This window comes from Rutidosis leptorrhynchoides, chromosome 5, assembly GCF_046630445.1.
Source record: "Rutidosis leptorrhynchoides isolate AG116_Rl617_1_P2 chromosome 5, CSIRO_AGI_Rlap_v1, whole genome shotgun sequence".
In the NCBI taxonomy this organism is placed as follows: domain Eukaryota; kingdom Viridiplantae; phylum Streptophyta; class Magnoliopsida; order Asterales; family Asteraceae; genus Rutidosis; species Rutidosis leptorrhynchoides.
This window is the reverse complement of record NC_092337.1, coordinates 227888043-227909703: the sequence shown is the minus strand read 5'-3', so window position 1 is coordinate 227909703 and position 21661 is coordinate 227888043.

The window sequence follows — 21661 nt, the reverse complement described above, 5'->3', positions numbered from 1 at the left end:
AGTTAATTTTAAAAGTCAAGTTAGAAGGATTAACTTTTGTTTGCGAACAAGTTTAGAATTAACTAAACTATGTTCTAGTGATTACGAGTTTAAACCTTCGAATAAGATAGTTATATATATATGAATCGTATGATGTTATGAACATCATTACTACCTCAAGTTTAGTAGGTAAACCTACTGGAAGTGACAAGAAATGATCTAGCTTCAAAGGATCTTGGATGGCTTGAAAGTTCTTGAAGTAGGATCATGACACAAAAACAAGTTCAAGTAAGATTTTTACTCGAATTAAGATAGTTTATAGTTATAGAAATTGAATCAAAGTTTGAATATGAATATTACCTTGAATAAGAAATATAACCTACTGTATATAACAAAGGTTTCTTGATCTTAGATGATTACTTGGAATGGATTAGAAAGCTTGGAAGTAAATTAGTAAACTTGAAGGGATTTTTGAAGTGTTCTTCCTATGATGATTATAGCTTGATTTTTGAAGTGATTTTTGATGAAGATGATGATTAACTACTGGAAAAATACGTTCATAATAGTGTGTGTGTGTTGAGAGAGAATTAGAAAGAGAATTGGAAGTGAAATTGAGTGAATGATGAGTGGTAATTGGTGAGTGGTGAGTGGGGTTAAAAGGAGTTCTAGTTAGTTGACTAGCTCATGGTAGAAGTTAAAATTGATTAGTCATACATGACATAATCAAGAGTGGAATCCCATGCTAGTTCCTATTGGTATATACCCATAGTAAGTACGTTTTGAAGCTGTATATAATACGGGTAAGAATACGACTAGAATTCTTGATGAAAGAAAAGAATGGGAAAGTAACTGTAACCATTCTCGTTAAGTATGAGTGTTTTGATATATGTCTTGAAGTCTTCCAAAAGTATTTTAGTACATCTAAATACACTACATGTATATACATTTTAACTGAGTCGTTAAGTCATCGTTAGTCGTTACATGTAAGTGTTGTTTTGAAACCTTTAAGTTAACGATCTCAATTAATGTTGTTAACCCATTGTTTATTATATCTAATGAGATGTTAAATTATTATATTATCATGATATTATGATATATTAATATATCTTAATATGATATATATACATTTAAATGTCGTTACAACGATAATCGTTACATATATGTCTCGTTTCGAAATCCTTAAGTTAGTAGTCTTGTTTATATGTATATAACTCATTGTTAATATACTTATGGAGATACTTACTTATCATAATCTTATGTTAACCATATGTATATCCATATATATATCGTCATGTCATTTTTACAAGTTTTAACGTTCGTGAATCGCCGGTCAACTTGGGTGGTCAATTGTCTATATGAAACATATTTCAATTAATCAAGTCTTAACAAGTTTGATTGCTTAACATGTTGGAAACATTTAATCATGTAAATATCAATCTCAATTAATATATATAAACATGGAAAAGTTCGGGTCACTACAATTTATGTGAAAATGATGTTTGATTTGTGACTTGGACAATTGAGACTGACCAGGTACCAGCACCCGTTGATCGCCGCGACGCGGTAATCCCGGGTCGCGGCGCGACCTAAGCCGTGTTCAGGTTCTGACCTCCTTGGTCAAAATAAGAAAAATGTTTGGCACGCTATGGACCTCCGATCCACGTGAGACTTGTTCTAACATGCTTATATATGAATAAAAACCTCAGAAAAATAGTTCGGGACCCGACCCGAACGTGTTGACTTTTTCGTTGACTTTGACCGACCAAAGTTTGACTTTTTGTCAAACTTAACTAAATGATTATGCAACCTTCCTAGCTTGTTTATATACTTGTATCTTGCATGAAACTTGACAAATTGATTCACATGCTACATAATCGAGTCGTAACGAGCCATAGGACTAATTGAACATCTTTGACCTATCGTGTTTACTGTTATTGATATGACCTATTTGTTTAGGTCAAGACTAGCATTATCCTTTGCACACGTTACTTTGTGTAGTACTTTTCATACGTGCACTCAAGGTGAGATCATAGTCCCATCTTTCAAACAACTTTTATGCCTTAAACTATGGGATGAGAAACATATACGTATCATACTTTTACACATTGAACACAAGTACGAAAACGAACATTCCACGTACGGATTTGAACGAAAATCCTCAATTCAATTATTATTAGTTACACTTGCAGGGTGTAAACGTGAACTTATATTATGTGATCACATGGGCTTGACGAGCCTCATTCGGACGGTTCGCTACCGTTAGCGGATGAAATATATTTTCGGGTCTAGTGTATGTTCTAACACTACGCAAAGGGTGCAAAACAGTTAAGTTTGATAATTGGGTGCCCGCGAAACAAATAACAACTTTGGAATGCAAATGATTTTAATAATCATATTATATTAAATCTTGTGGTTCAAATGCAATGTTTACAAACACCTATGATTTCACCAACGTTTTCGTTGACAGTTTTATATATATTTTCTCAGGTCCTTGAACGCTACTTGATACATGCTTCCGCACTCTTTTTGATACTTGCTTGGATGTCGAGTATACATGCATAGTTGGAGCATTTTTTGACTACTTTAAATTGTGTCGCATAGGTTTCATTCATACGTTAAACTTTGTAATGTAACTAGTCTTTTGAACTACGTTTGTAAACTTGAAACATCCTTTTTCTTATGAAATGAATGCGACATATTTTGGTCAAACGTCATGTTAAAGACTTATGACCACGTAACGGGACCTAAGTAGTCGGCGCCGTCAAACATGATTTGGTCGGTGTGATGACCCGGGAATTTCCGACCAAATTTAAACTTGAATCTTATATGGTTTCGACACGATAAGCAAAGTCTGTAATGTTGAGTCACAAATATTTTGAACTGTTTCATATATTCGTTTGACTTTCGACCATTCCCGACGATTCACGAACAACTATATAAATAGATGCATATATATATTATTGAAATAATATATGATTAAACTATTAGAATTAAATATGTAAAATAATATGCGATGTAATGGAAACTATATTTATAAATATATAGATATATATAATTATGTATATAAATATATTACTTGTAAATATATAAAGTTATATTAAATCTATTTATTTAAAAATATATAATATATTTGTTTTAGTAATTAAACTTGCTATTTTAAAACTGTTTATATATAGAATGTGATTATATTAAAAATAAATGATTTCGAGCTTAATTAGTAAACGTCAGTAACACTCGGTTGATGTTTTGTTAGTTTTAATATAGATATAGTACATGTTCATGAGGGATTGAAATAAAAGTTGAACTGTAAATTGGTTTCAAAGATCTTAGAGTTGTTAAATATATTTTTACCTTTTTAAGTTTGAATATTAGTACTCCGTACATATGAATTGGAACAGAAAATAAATATTTATCGAACCTTTTTTGATTAGGTTTCAAACAGTTGATGAGTGAAATAATTAAATATAATTAATCTAAAAGTTTGAGATTTTTAGGAACACTTTTATACTCCAACTGTTTAGCAATGGACCCGATATAGTACCCCTAAAAAAAAAAAAAAAACTGTCGGCAGGATCCTTTTTCTTTTCTTCACACGTTTTAGTAACTATTATTATATTATTATTATTATTATTATTATTATTATTATTATTATTATTATATTTATATGTATTATCTTTTTTTGGAGTCTTGCAAACAATCTGTAAAATTATTCTACATAAATATAATATGTATTAGACTTATAAGAGAAGGAAACTAGTTTATTATCATTTGATATCAACTACAACCCAAGCTGCATCATCACCCTCTTCATCAAAGACAACCACAAGAACCATCATCATCTTCATCCATGATCACCACCTCCGTGAACCACCATTCGCCACCTTAAACAACCCGTTATCACCTAGCTTCTTCAACAAACTAACACTCTACTTCGTTATTATTTTTGTTTCTTTTCTGATCACTTTCACAAACTATCGCGAAACCCACAATCAATCATCATGAATAACGAAACCCACTTTTGTTTCTTCAAATGAAAACCTACAATTTTCACTGGATTTCTTCAGTTTCGGTTGCTATATACATATGTTTCTATCGAGCATCCAACGAAGAGAAAACCTGCAACACCATTCTTCTTCTCTCTCTACGTCTCTCTCTCTCCCAGTCTTACTCGAGCTCCTTCTTCATATTTCCGTTTTAAACCACGATCACCATAGTCCACCGTTATTCTACTGTAATTGAACTATGCTTCTGTTTCAAATCGTGTTAAACAAACCACACCTCAATCAATATCCTGGTTGTCGATTACTACTACTACGATTTATATTTTTTCTACGAACAACCATCTGAAATCTACTGTTTTAACTGCTACTGCATAACAGCTGCTGCTGTCTACTTCCTTTTCTGATCGAAAACAGTCTTCACCACCATCCATTTTTTTTACGTTCCATTGTTGCTGCTCGCTACTAAATTATTTATGTTTCTAGATTTCTGTTTCTGTTTACAACCAACATGATGAGACGATGATTATGATCCTGTGATGATACGGTGGAAAAGGTGAAACAAAGAAAGAGATGAGGATAATGATAATGTTACAGTGAGATATGATGAGTGTTGATGTTGTTATTGGCTAAAAACCGAACCCCACCCTTCAAAAGAAAAATCCAGCGAATTCCCTAAACATTCTGTGATGGATAATTTTTTTTTTTCCTTGGGCCATGATCACGAATCCATTAAAACATGTTGTTGGGCTCCTTTCAAACTTAATACAATTTGGGCTTATTGAATTTTATAGGCTTTTAGAATTGGGCCACTCGAATTGAGATATATATAACTGGTTACGCGAGTTAAAACCAAAAAAAAAAAAAAACTGAAACAGTGTGATGGTTTAGAGATGATTCGGGTTAACGGGAGGTCGCGGGTTCGAGCCTGGTCCAGGGCATTTTATTTTAGGAAAAGCTTTTAAGGGTATACACTCTTAATTTATATTTATATTATTATTATTATTATTAATATTATTATTATTATTATCCTTAGGTATTTCTACAATTATTAATTTTACAAAATAAAAGATATATATGTAAATATATTATTACATAAAATATACTAATATTACATAAAATTATGTTTCAACTAATATTATTGATATAACATTAATTAAATATCAAATAAGTATCATAATATATTATAAGAATAATTAATACATAACAAATATATAAACTTAATTGATTTATACTATAATGTGTTAATACTTGATATAGGTTCGTGAATCCGAGGCCAACCCTGCATTGTTCAATGTCGTCATATGTATTTTTACTAAAAAATACAGTATTGTGAGTTTCATTTGCTCCCTTTTTACTCATTACATTTTTGGGCTGAGAATACATGCAAATGCTTTATTAACTGTTTTTTTCAATATTTATATGCGTGAGTTTCATTATTCCCTTTTTAAATGCTTTACAATATATATTTTTGGGACTGAGAATACATGCGCTGTTTTTTATAACTGTTTTACGAAATAGACACGAGTAAATGAAACTACATTCTATGGTTGGATTATTAAACCGAATATGCCCCTATTTAGTCTGGTAATCTAAGAATTAGGGAACAGACACCCTAATTGACGCGAACTCTAAAGATAGATCTATCGGGCCCAACAAGCCCCATCCAAAGTACTGGATGCTTTAGTACTTCGAAATTTATATCATGTCCGAAGGAGGATCCCGGAATGATGGGGATATTCTTATATGCATATTGTGAATGTCGGTTACCAGGTGTTCAATCCATATGAATGATATCTTTGTCTCTATGCATGGGACGTATGTTTATGAGAAATGGAAATATGAAATCTTGTGGTCTATTAAAATTATGAAATGATTATTTATGATAAACTAATGAACTCACCAACCTTTTGGTTGACACTTTAAAGCATGTTTATTCTCAGGTACGAAAGAAATCTTCCGCTGTGCATTTGCTCATATTAGAGATATTACTTGGAGTCATTCATGACATATTTCAAAAGATGTTGCATTCGAGTCGTTGAGTTCATCAAGATTATTATTAAGTCAATTATATTTGGATATATTATGAAATGATTTACATGCCTGTCACCTGTCGATGTAACGAAAGTTTGTCTTTTAAAAACGAATGCAATGTTTGTAAAATTTATCATATAGAGGTCAATTACCTCGCGATGTAATCAACTGTTGTGAATCATTTATAATCGATATGGACTTCGTCCGGATGGATTAGGACGGGTCTTCACAGTTGGTATCAGAGCGGTGGTCTTAGCGAACCAGGTCTTGCATTAGTGTGTCTAACTGATAGTTGTTAGGATACATTAGTGAGTTTGGACTTCGACCGTGTCTGCATGTCAAAAGTTTTGCTTATCATTTCTAGTCAGAAATCAACTGCTTATCATCCTTAAAGTCTAGACACGTCTTACTGCATTTAATGCATTGATAGTGTATAGACAAAATTCATATCTTAGCGTATCTATTACTGTAGACTTTTCTTGACAGCTTCCATAGATTCCTCCGTAACTTATGGGATTTTAGTATTATATATGCATATGTAAATCATGTATTGCAGGGTACTAATCTACATCCTATAATCTATTTCATATCGAAAATCTATCATCTGATTGTATGAGATGAATCCCTCAACTCGATCGAGTCCCTCGGATTCCGACAGCTATTCCGATAGTTATCCCGACAGTTATTCAGAATGGATAGTCATCTAAGCTCCGGAAGCAACGAAACCAGAATGAATCAACCAATCATCCATCCCCAATTCATCTGATGGATTCGTAGTCGACTTAATCAATGGAGACGTGCAGAAGGCGATCCCATCCACTAACCGAATTCACTTTTTGGCGAAGAACCTGAAGCACTTACCGGCGAACCTGTTCGTAACACCATTTCACCCTCATTTCCCAAATATCTCGCCACGACTATATCATAACTCAGATTCTAAACCTTATTCATCCGCTCGTTCTGACCGACAATCATCCAGGGGTAATCGAAGAAGTCAACGAGCTTCGCGCTCGAGTAATCAATTTGGAGAACATGGTGCAAAACTTACCAGCTTCATCAACATCACCGGCATCAACAGAACCATCAGTAACAACACCAGTACCATCAACAATCCATGCCTCGACATCTCATTTTGTACCTCGAATATAATTATTGTTCTACGAATCGTTCTACATCATTTATCTTCGTTCGACATGGTGAGTATGTGATCTCTAATATGTTAGAGATTATATATTCTTGTTCTAACGATAAATCAAATGAGTTTAATATCATATTGACTCATTAAATCCATGATTACATCTGAAGAAAATATATATGTATATATGTTTTCAAAAAGGTAGTAATTAAAAATTCTTTTATACAAACTGTTAATGGTGAAAATATTTTAACGGGTAGGTAATACTCGAGGAATATTTAAATTTCACATTAATAAGTTACACTGTATATTCTCCGAATCTGATTCAACAGTTATTCACTATCCTATTTACAACCACCGAGATACGTATCCGTTCACCAAAAAATAACTATTTTCATTCAAATTCAATTTCATATTTGGATTTTGACCTATCAGAATCCAACAAGTGGCATAATGAAGAAATAATGGACAATAAAAATTGATTAGAAACAGACTAATTAACAATATTAAATTTTATTAAGAAACCACGCTAACAAAATCCTAGCTAACTGTTAAGTCCGTACTACATTTTATTTATCGCAATTTAATTATCGCAATTTATTTTATCGCAATTTATATTCTCGCAATTTTATTTATTGTCATTTAATTTATGTTATTTACTTTACGCACTTTATTTATCGTCATTTAATTTCTGTTATTTATTTTACGCAACTTTAAATATCGGGACACGTATACAAGTTTTGACATATCATATCGACACATCTATATATATTATTTGGAATCACCATAGACACTCTATATGCAGTAATGATCGAGTTCTCTATACAGGGTTGAGGTTGATTCTATAATAATATATATACTTTGAGTTGTGATCGAGTCTGAGACGTATACGGGTCACGACACGTATTAATTAATTCGAATATTATATATTAAACTATATATGAATTATTGGACTGTCAACTGTGGACTAGCGACTGTGGACTAATAATATTGGACAATTAAAATGAATTAAAATATGGATTATAACATATGAAACTAAACAATACTTCAAGTTTGCCACTTGATTTCATCCTTAAACCTCATTTGTATCTTGACGATTACAATCTGCGTCCAAACCTTTCGTAATTCTTGAAAACACCTCAATCGAGAGGATGAACCAACCGCATTTTATCTACGGAAGAAAAGATTGATGCATATAACTTTTCACCTGAGAAACTCTCGGCAACTGAGTAAACGTTTAAAACGTAGCTATGCTAATTTCTTAGTGTTATTATTACCCAAAATAACTTTGCAATCCCTTTCCAAATTAGCAAATTTTGTCACAGCTCCAGCAAGTCAACTTTGACTTTTTGTTCGAAACAACCTTATTATAACCTTGACTTATATGTGTACTCTTTTATTATTACCGGAGAACCTTTTATATTTCACCATATTACCGTCAGCGTTTAATCATAAAAAAAATACAATTCTCTTGAAATCACCTCGGATCGATAAACAATGATTCAGATATGGTAGCAGTAAATGTAGAGAATCGGCAATCAGTACTTTGAAAACTCACAGCATACCTACATCAACAGTTATATGTATAACATTTATCTTTTAGAATAATGATCTTCCATTCTGAAAATTCTGAAAAGCACTCAGTCACAAATCAATACTCTGAATGTTGAAAAAGCTGAATGAAGCAGCAGAAACCATAGACAACCGTAAACGACCTTAATCATCGAAAGTTTGACGATAAGGAATAGTATGTTGGAAAAGCTCAGAAAAGTTGGAACTGGAAAACGGATTGAGCTAACCACGAAGGGGACCAAGGACAAATACAAGGACCATACCATATATTCAAAGAATCCAGGTAATTCTGGATCCGATGAAACCTTCAACGAATATCTTGCTCTGTACTCATGTTAAAATCTTGCGGAAAATCTTTCTCCATCAACCATCGAACTTAGAAATTCCAAAATATCATCATCAATATCTTCGATATTTCTGAGGATATTTTCAAAAATATTCTCGTCCGAAATTATATACCTCTTCGTGCTTCCTGGGTATCATTATATTGGAAACATTCAAGAGAAAATTTAGTACCGAAAAGCAGATTATGCGAAACTATGAAGAAAGCCGTGGACAAATCACAAAGAATAAGTTTGACTTCAAAGAATCTAAATGATTCAATGTCTGCTGAAATCTTTAGCGAATATCTTGCTCGTTACTCTAAACCTTTGCAGACAAGAGTCTCCATCATTCTCTGATCTTAGATATTCAAAGATATTATCGTATCTTTCATTATAAATATCCTACATATTTCTGAAGATATTTTCATAACTATTCTTATCTTAAATCATTAATCTCATCATGATATCAGTGTTACATCATATAGAAACTGTTAGTTTCTATATTCTGTAAACTTTCGAGCTTAAAATATGAATGTTATTGAAGTAATGTTGGGAACTGATGCATGAGTTAGTATAATATAATGACACTTGATCAACGTGATTATATTACAGTAAGTCATGCTGAGTTTCTAAATGGGATATGATGATTCACATATTATAACGTCATCATGTGCCATGTTACACGACTCTTATATTTTATCTGATATATAAACATATCAAGAACATATATTCTTGATAGTTCTATTCTCAGCGTTTCAGGTAATTTGACAAAACAAATCGTGCTACTACCTTTCCTTTCTACCTTGTATATTATGATAATTTGAAACTCTATATCTACAAATTCTAGACCATTATTCGCTTGACTTGAAGTCGAAAAGAGAAAACAAAAGCATAGAGCTTTGAAATATAAGGGAGAATAAAAAGCCCGATAACAACACATAAATTACAAACCGTGTATATCAATGTTTATCGCAACATAAAGACAAGGGAGAATTAAAAACATTATAATCCCGAGGGCGAAGTAGAAGAAAGCAGATTCCTCTGGTGGAAGTTGGAAAATGAGAATGATTGTTGCGATAATAAGGATGAGGACAAGGATCAGAACTGGATTAAGCATTCTCAGAATCCTTTGAATATATGAAACAAGAAGGAAAGTATATGAATGGTGAGAATAATGGAACAGAAGAGTTTAATTTATAATGGAAATATCAGACAGAGTAATCGAAGCAGATCACCGCATTTAATTCGAGAGATCTTAATTTCCATATTCGCCGAAGAATCAGATCTTAAAGATCTTAAAGATTTTCTTTTAAATCCCTTGAATTCCGGAATTTAACAGTGACTACGTCAAAAATTAAGGCAAATCTTTATTTCTCATTTCAATCTTTTGTGATAACTTCACTCATACGCTACGAATAATCGAATTGTTTTATCTATATTAATTAATAATGATAAAACTCTATTTACCAACTCATTTTCATCATGAAAACATTTTTATCGTTAACCATGACCACCTCACTCAAATTTCGGGACGAAATTTATTTAACGGGTAGGTACTGTGATGACCCGGGAATTTCCGACCAAATTTAAACTTGAATCTTATATGGTTTCGACACGATAAGCAAAGTCTGTAATGTTGAGTCACAAATATTTTGAACTGTTTCATATATTCGTTTGACTTTCGACCATTCCCGACGATTCACGAACAACTATATAAATAGATGCATATATATATTATTGAAATAATATATGATTAAACTATTAGAATTAAATATGTAAAATAATATGCGATGTAATGGAAACTATATTTATAAATATATAGATATATATAATTATGTATATAAATATATTACTTGTAAATATATAAAGTTATATTAAATCTATTTATTTAAAAATATATAATATATTTGTTTTAGTAATTAAACTTGCTATTTTAAAACTGTTTATATATAGAATGTGATTATATTAAAAATAAATGATTTCGAGCTTAATTAGTAAACGTCAGTAACACTCGGTTGACGTTTTGTTAGTTTTAATATAGATATAGTACATGTTCATGAGGGATTGAAATAAAAGTTGAACTGTAAATTGGTTTCAAAGATCTTAGAGTTGTTAAATATATTTTTACCTTTTTAAGTTTGAATATTAGTACTCCGTACATATGAATTGGAACAGAAAATAAATATTTATCGAACCTTTTTGATTAGGTTTCAAACAGTTGATGAGTGAAATAATTAAATATAATTAATCTAAAAGTTTGAGATTTTTAGGAACACTTTTATACTCCAACTGTTTAGCAATGGACCCGATATAGTACCCCTAAAAAAAAAAAAAAACTGTCGGCAGGATCCTTTTTCTTTTCTTCACACGTTTTAGTAACTATTATGTAAAGACCCGTCCTAATCCATCCGGACGAAGTCCATATCGATTATAAACGATTCACAACAGTTGATTACATCGCGAGGTACTTGACCTCTATATGATACATTTTACAAACATTTCATTCGTTTTTGAAAAGATAAACTTTCATTACATCAAAAGTTGACAGGCATGCATACCATTTCATAATATATCCAACTATAATTGACTTGATAATAATCTTGATGAACTCGACGACTCGAATGCAACGTCTTTTGAAATATGTCATGAATGACTCCAAGTAATATCTATAAAATGAGCAAATACACAGCGGAAGATTTCTTTCGTACCTGAGAATAAACATGCTTTAAAGTGTCAACCAAAAGGTTGGTGAGTTCATTAGTTTAACATAAATAATCATTTCATAATTTTAATAGACCACAAGATTTCATTTTCAGTTCTCATAAATATGCGTCCCATACATAGAGACAAAAATCATTCATATGGATTGAACACCTGGTAACCGACATTCACAATATGCATATAATAATATCCCCATCATTCCGGGATCCTCCTTCGGACATGATATAAATTTCGAAGTACTAAAGCATCCGGTACTTTGGATGGGGCTTGTTGGGCCCGATAGATCTATCTTTAGGATTCGCGTCAATTAGGGTGTCTGTTCCCTAATTCTTAGATTACCAGACTAAAAAGGGGCATATTCGGTTTAATAATCCAACCATAGAATGTAGTTTCGATTACTTGTGTCTATTTCGTAAAGCATTTATAAAAGCAGCGCATGTATCCTCAGTCCCAAAAATATATATTGCAAAAGCATTTAAAAAGGGAGTAATGAAAACTCACGCATATAGATATTGTAAAACAGTTAATAAAGCATTTGCATGTATTCTCAGTCCCAAAAATGTAAAGAGTAAAAAGGAGCAAATGAACTCACAATATTGTATTTTGTAGTAAAAATACATATGGCGAAACTGAACAATGTAGGGTTGGCCTCGAATTCACGAACCTATATCATTTATATATATATATTAACACATATAATTGTATTCAAACAAATTTATATATTATTACTAGTGATATAATTGTTATATTTAAAAATTTCTAGGTTTTGTTAATTAATTATGTATATTTATTTTATATATGCTTTTAAAAATATTAATATAGTTATGTTATATGTGTTGAATATATATTTTTATATAATAAATTTTTATTTGTTGTAATATTAATAAATAGGAATAGTATTAATAATAATGATACTTATAGTGATAATATTAATAATAATGTTAATGTTGATAAAAAAATGATAATAATAATAAAATATATATATATATATATTTAAATTTTAATGATGATAGTAATGATACTAAAATAAAAAGGTTGTATTATTTTTACAATAAAAATAATAATTTTAATAAAAATCATAATACTAATAATACTTAATACTAATACTTGTTAATAAATATATTAATGATAATAATAATATTATATTAATAATAACTTGGTATCATTAGTAATCTTAACAATAATATCAATAATAACAATCTTATTACTAATAACAATAACAATACTAATAATATTACTACTTAATGATATTATTACTAATGATAATAATATTAGTAATAAATATAATGATAATAATAATTATAATTGTAATGATAATATTAATAAACAATAACTAATATTTATTTTAGTAATAATATTAATAACAATTATAATACTAATAATAATAACATTAATAATAATAAAAATTTTAAAATACAACCTTTGAAGAAAACGGCTCAAAAACAAATAAAACGCCATTTGCCAGGCTCGAACCCGCAACCTCTTGAAACACTCAAACACCACACAACCACTCCACCATTTAAATTTTTACAGAATTGTATCGTACCCAATTATCTTAATCCGCTTCTATTTCAGCCCAACTGGTTGCCCATCAATTCTCGACCCAATATCACCTCAAGAGCCCAACGAAAATAATTAATCTCGGCCCAATGAACTGATAGGATCATGGCCCAAGCTCTAGCTCAACACACAACTCCTTAATGTGCTTATTGTTAATAAAAAAATTAATACCATCCCTTAGTTTCGATCCCGCAACCTCTAGCTCAACGGACACACTCCTTAACCATCTAAGCTGCTTCATTTTTCTGTTTTAATTAATAACACTCTATATAAAATAGCATCCTATAAACAAGTTGTCAAAATGCCTCGTTCATGAGTTGATGTTTACCCCACAATCATAACCTAACCCACTATAATTTCGGCTAAATAAACAAACACAGTCCCACGATCCAACATCAGTGACATCCGACCCAAGTTGTATTAATTTAATAAAAATATCGGCTCACCCAGAATTTTAAAAGTGGTAACTTGCTAATAACACTTAATATAATATCTAAGTGTTATCCCAAGTTGGCGTATTTAAGATAAAGAACTAGTGGAAATTTGGAATCCAAATAAATGTCCCCATCTTGTCTCGTTTAATATAAAAGGAGAAACAGATCGTATGGAAACACGAAGGGAACAAGAAAGACAGCTGGTTTTACGTATATAAACATATATCTGGGTTGTAAAGGATAATACCCTTAATCAATGGTTTAATAGTTTTGCAAGTGGGTTTAATACCTTTAGAAATTGTCGGTCAGGAAGAAAAATGCAGCAACAATATTATAGCAATAGCGTAATTTGATCAGGAACAGGTTTATAACTGTGGTTGGGTGCGTTTAACAGAATAACACAGAAATATAAGTGTAGCTGCAGCAGGTTTTGGTAGTATTTGTGATTCAATAGAAACGAAAGAAAATCAAGGGTGTTTATGGCCAAAGATGCTTGGGTTATGTGAGTAGCGTATATGAAAAGAGAAGGAAAATATTCTTTCTTGATGTAGGTGAGGTAGTACTTGGTGCTAGTCGAAAATAACACAGAAAACAAATAACAAAAATAATCAAGTGAATTGAATTTGCTTTTTGGGAGCTCAAGATAAACAATATGTGGGGTCTTCTCTCATTCAACTTACAGTGCTAAATCATATTTTACAGAATCTAAATAATTGAAATTAATTGCTTTAGTTAGTATTGCTGTCGACAACTTTTAATAACCGGACAAAGAAGAAAAAAATAAAGTTATATAATAGTGTTAAAGGAGAATTGAACTTCCAACAGAATTTGATATCAGTTTGTTTGTAGTGATTAACAACGAATCTAGAATAGAAAAAGGATTTCAGAAAGCATAAAAAAAAATGGAACGATTGTGACATGAATAAATTTATTTGCTATTCTTATAATTTATCTGTATTTTTATTTATATAATACGATATATCTACATATATACTAAATTCTATAACCAAAATTAATAATATAAGTTTATTACTGAAATCACTTAATATTATTAGTTTATTAAGAATACAAATAAAATGATAATATTTATATTACTAGTGATGTTAAAAATAATGGTAGTCATAATTTTTAATTGAAATGATAATTAATAATCATAGAATTTATAATAATAATATTAATGATAATATTAATAATTTTATTAATGATGCTAATAATAATACTAATATTAGTATTATTAATGATAACAATACTAGTAATAATATCAGTAATATAACAATATCAATTTTTGTATGTATATATTATATATTTATATTAATCGTATTAATAATACTAATATTGGTATTACTATGGAAAATAAAAAAAAAAAAAATATTTACTATAACAATTATAATTTAATTTATAATTAAACTTATTATATTAGTTATTAATATTACATATAATTAATTATGTAATATATATATAATAACATATATTAAATATTTAACATTTAAATTTTACAATATATATATATTCATTTACAAACAATTGTTCGTGAATCGTCGGCAATGGTCAAAGGTCAAAAGAATCCATGTGAATAGTTTAAAAATTTTGAGACTTAGTTTAATAGACTTCGCTTATCATGTTGAAATTATATAAAGATTAAGTTTAAATTTGGTCGGAAATTCCCGGGTCATCACAGTACCTACCCGTTAAAGAAATTTCGTCCCGAAATTTGAGTGAGGTGGTCATGGCTAACAATAAAAATGTTTTCATGACGAATATGAGTTGATAAATTGAGTTTTCATCATTACAGAAAAATACAGATAAAATAATTCGATTATTCGAAGAGCACGAATGAAACTATCATGAGAGAGGTCCCAACGGGCATCGTCCACTTTCGCCCAAAAACTTGCCCAAATTTTTAGCCGTTAGCAAAATAAAAAAAAAAATTCCAACGGCTATCCCAACGGTCACCTTTACACTATATAAACACCAACCATATACTTCATTTTATACACTCAAACATATATTTCTTTTATATTTCCACTTTTCTCAAATTTAAAAAATCAAACACTCCCAAACTGCAAAATGTTAACACTTCTCCCAATGATTGTTTCGTTCGATGTTCATTACGGAGGTGATTTCCGTAATCAAATGAAGGAATATAAGTGGGGCGGCAGTATTTCGTTTGAAGATATCGACATTCGTGATATTGGTTTACAAGACTTGCTATCCTTTCTGAAGGAAAAAGTTCCGTGTGAATTCACGTCTGTGTTCTTTTATAAAGACGATTATGATGCGGATTGTAGGGCAAGTTTTCTGTATACCGATGATCAATGGTACTTTATAAAAGATACTATTGAAGATCGCGGTAAACGCATTTCTTTGTATGCGGTTCTTGAAGATGAAGAGACGTTGGGTTATCGTTACCTCGATGAATCAGCTGAAGCAGCAGTTGAGGTAGCAAGAGAAATACCGATGTCTCCAGAGTACCTCACGGATGGTGAAATGACTGGTGAACGCTACTTCGCAGATGACAATTGACAACGACGAGTAGTTTGATTTTAATCTTTAAATTTTTAATTGTCGTGAAGTTTTAATTTTTAATTTTTGTAATTTCAGTATTGTTGTCGAGTTTTATATCTTCCTTTATGTTTCGGAGCTCTTCGTCTTTTTAATCTCCTCTCGATCTTTAGTAAAAATGAGTAATGGTCTAGAATTTGTAAGTATGGAGTTTCGAATGAATTTAATGTTATAATCAAGAAAGAACGTAATAGCACGTTTTGATTCATCAAATTACCAGAATCATTGAGAATAGAGCTATCAAGAATATACTTTCTTGATATGTTCAGAAGTTAATTAGAATGAAAGAGTTATGTAACATGACACATGATAGTGGTATGATCTACTGGGAACCATCATGTCCCATTAGAATTCAGCATGACTTACTGTAATATAATCACGTTGATCAAGTGTCATTATATTATACTAACTCATGCATCAGTTCCCAACATTGCTTCAATAATATTCATATTTTAAGCTCGACAGTTTACAGATTATAGAAACTAACAGTTTCTATATGATGTAACACTGATAGCACGAAGAGATTAATGATTTCAGATAATAATAGTTATGAAAATATCTTCAGAAATATGAAGGATATTTAGAATGAAGGATACGATGATATCTTGGAATTTATAATATCGATGGATGATGAAGAAGATTTATCCGTAAAGGTTTAGATTCGGAAGCAAGGTATTCGCTAAAGATTTCATCAGAATTAGAATCATTTGGATTCTTTGAAGTCAAACTTCTTCTTTGTGATTTGTCCACGGCTTCCTTCATAGTTTCGCATAATCCGCTTTTCAGTACTAAATTTCTATTGAATGTTTTCAATATAATGAAACACAGGAAGCACGAGGAGGTATATAATTTCGGACGAGAATATTTATTAAAATATTCTCAGAAATATCGAAGATATTGATGATGATATTTTGAAATTTCTATGTTTGATGGTTGATGGGGAAAGACTTTCCGCAAGATTTTAACATGAGTACGGAGCAAGGTATTCATTGAAGGTTTCATTGGATCCAGAATTACCTGGATTCTTTGAATATATGGTATGGTCCTTGTATTTGTCCTTGGTCTTCTTCATAGATAGCTCAATCTTTTTATTTTTTTTTTTTTTTTTTTTTTTATACCCAATTTTCTATCGAGTGTTCCCAACACTCCTTTCTTTATCATCAAACTTTTGGTCGTTTAGACCATCTACCATTTTTCCGTTTCCTCTGCATTTAATGCTATGATATCTGAATCATCGGTTATCAATTCGAGGTGGTTTCAGGAGAATTGTGTTTTTAGATGATTAAACGCTGATGGTAATATGATGGAATATGAAAGGTTCCCCGGTAACAATAAAAGAGCACGCATATATATATCAAAGTTATAATAAGGTTGTTTTGAATGAAAAGTCGAAGTTGACTTGCTGGAGCTGTGACAAAATTGACTAATTTGAGAAGAGATCGCAAAGTTATTTTTGCTAATAAATGCCAAAGGATCTGACGCGGCTACGTGTTAAACTTTTACTCAGTTGTCGAGAGTTTCTCAGGTGCATAACTATATGCATAGATCTTTCCTTCCGTAGATGAAGTGCGGTTGGTTCATCCTCTCGATTGAGGTGTTTTCAAGATTTATTAAAGGTTTGAACGCAGATTGTAATTGTGATGATACGAATGGGGTTTAAAATGAAATCAAGTGGCAAACTTGAAGATTTGTTTAGTTTCATATGTTATAATCAATATTTTAATTCATTTTTAATTGTCCAATCTTATTAGTCCACAGTCGATAGTCCACAGTTGACAGTTCAATAATTCATATATAGTTTAATATATCATATTTGAATTAATTAATACGTGTCGTGACCCGTATACGTCTCAGACTCGATCACAACTCAAAGTATATATATTATTATAGAATCAACCTCAACCCTGTATAGCCAACTCCCGCATTACTGCATATAGAGTGTCTATGGTTATTCCAAATAATATATATAGATGGGTCGATATGATATGTCAAAACCTTGTATACGTGTCCCGATATTTAAAGTGCGTAAAAATAAATAACAGAAATTAAATGACGATAAATAAAATTGCGAGAATGTAAATTGTGATAATTAAATTGCGATAAATAAAGTGTAATCAGTTAGCTGGGAACAATTAGTTAGGAACAGTTAGCGTGGATTCTTAACAAAATTTCTCATAGTTAATTTGTTTGTTTCTAACAAATTTTATTTTCTGTCAAATGTTTTCTTCATTATGCCACTTGTGGGATTCTGATAGGACAAAATCCAAATATGAATTTGTATAAAAATGGTTATTCTGTGATGAACGGATTCGTATAGCTGTGGTTGCAAGTATGATAGTAAATGACTGTTGAATCAGATTCGAAGAATGTACAGTGTAGTTTATTAATGTGAAACCTAAATATTCCTCGGGTATTACCTACCCGTTAAAATATTTTCACCATTAGCAGTTTGTACAAAAGAATTTTTAATTACAATCTTTATGAAAACATACTTAAATATATATTTTCTTCAGATGTAATTATAGATTTAGTGAGTTAATATAGTATTAATCTCATTTGATTTATCGTTAGAACAAGAATATATAATCTCTAAAACATTAGAGATTACATAATCGCCATGTTGAACGAAAATAACATAGATAGAACGATACGTAGAACGATGATTATACTCGAGGTACAGAATGAGATGTCGAAGCTGGTGATGCGGATGTTGTTGTTGGTGGTACTAATGCTGTTGGTGCTAAGGTTGGTGATGTTACTGGTGTTGGTGATACGGCTGGTGCTTGCAAATTGTGTACCGTGCTCTCTAAAGTTAGCACTCGAGCTCGGAGTTCTTTAACTTCTTCTACTAACCCTGGTTGGTTATCAGTGTGAGGTAGAGATCGGATATCTTCTCTAGTTCCGTTAATGGTAGTCTCAAGACGAAAAATTCTGGCAAAAAGGGTATAAACGGTGTTGCGAACGGGTTCGCCGGTGAGCGGGTCAAGTACTCCGAGGTTAGGTGGTAGATTCGGTTCATGATATGGAGTACCTTCTTCCCTTCTCCATAGGGTGAGTATGTCGCGAACCCACCCCCATTTTCTCCAGTAATCACGGTAGTTGATTGGTTGGTGTGCTCCTGTCACACTATCTTCGGAGTCAGATGAACTTGGTTGGTTCGTAGAGGCCATTTTACGCGATCTCAGAAAAGATTTTTGGTATGAAGAGTTTAGTGACAGCAATTGATAGTTGGATGGCATTCTCAACGTATAATATGCATAGATATATAGTACCAAGTTCCCTTAAATTACGGAGAAATTTACGGAAGATATCAGGCAAGATCTACAGTAACAGATACGCTAAGATATGAATTGTCAGATACGCTAAGATATGAATTTTGTCTATACACTATTTATGCAGTCAATGCAGTAAAACGTGTCTAGACTAAGAATAATGAGCATGTAATTTCTTAAGGATGATAAGCAGATGATTTTCGACAAAAATGATAAGCAAAACTTTTGACATGCAGACACGGTCGAAGTCCAGACTCACTAATGCATCCTAACGACTATCAGTTAGACACACTAATGCAAGACCCGGTTCACTAAGACCACCGCTCTGATACCAACTGTAAAGACCCGTCCTAATCCATCCGGACGAAGTCCATATCGATTATAAACGATTCACAACAGTTGATTACATCGCGAGGTACTTGACCTCTATATGATACATTTTACAAACATTTCATTCGTTTTTGAAAAGACAAACTTTCATTACATCAAAAGTTGACAGGCATGCATACCATTTCATAATATATCCAACTATAATTGACTTGATAATAATCTTGATGAACTCGACGACTCGAATGCAACGTCTTTTGAAATATGTCATGAATGACTCCAAGTAATATCTATAAAATGAGCAAATACACAGCGGAAGATTTCTTTCGTACCTGAGAATAAACATGCTTTAAAGTGTCAACCAAAAGGTTGGTGAGTTCATTAGTTTAACATAAATAATCATTTCATAATTTTAATAGACCACAAGATTTCATTTTCAGTTCTCATAAATATGCGTCCCATACATAGAGACAAAAATCATTCATATGGATTGAACACCTGGTAACCGACATTCACAATATGCATATAATAATATCCCCATCATTCCGGGATCCTCCTTCGGACATGATATAAATTTCGAAGTACTAAAGCATCCGGTACTTTGGATGGGGCTTGTTGGGCCCGATAGATCTATCTTTAGGATTCGCGTCAATTAGGGTGTCTGTTCCCTAATTCTTAGATTACCAGACTAAAAAGGGGCATATTCGGTTTAATAATCCAACCATAGAATGTAGTTTCGATTACTTGTGTCTATTTCGTAAAGCATTTATAAAAGCAGCGCATGTATCCTCAGTCCCAAAAATATATATTGCAAAAGCATTTAAAAAGGGAGTAATGAAAACTCACGCATATAGATATTGTAAAACAGTTAATAAAGCATTTGCATGTATTCTCAGTCCCAAAAATGTAAAGAGTAAAAAGGAGCAAATGAACTCACAATATTGTATTTTGTAGTAAAAATACATATGGCGAAACTGAACAATGTAGGGTTGGCCTCGAATTCACGAACCTATATCATTTATATATATATATTAACACATATAATTGTATTCAAACAAATTTATATATTATTACTAGTGATATAATTGTTATATTTAAAAATTTCTAGGTTTTGTTAATTAATTATGTATATTTATTTTATATATGCTTTTAAAAATATTAATATAGTTATGTTATATGTGTTGAATATATATTTTTATATAATAAATTTTTATTTGTTGTAATATTAATAAATAGGAATAGTATTAATAATAATGATACTTATAGTGATAATATTAATAATAATGTTAATGTTGATAAAAAAATGATAATAATAATAAAATATATATATATATTTAAATTTTAATGATGATAGTAATGATACTAAAATAAAAAGGTTGTATTATTTTTACAATAAAAATAATAATTTTAATAAAAATCATAATACTAATAATACTTAATACTAATACTTGTTAATAAATATATTAATGATAATAATAATATTATATTAATAATAACTTGGTATCATTAGTAATCTTAACAATAATATCAATAATAACAATCTTATTACTAATAACAATAACAATACTAATAATATTACTACTTAATGATATTATTACTAATGATAATAATATTAGTAATAAATATAATGATAATAATAATTATAATTGTAATGATAATATTAATAAACAATAACTAATATTTATTTTAGTAATAATATTAATAACAATTATAATACTAATAATAATAACATTAATAATAATAA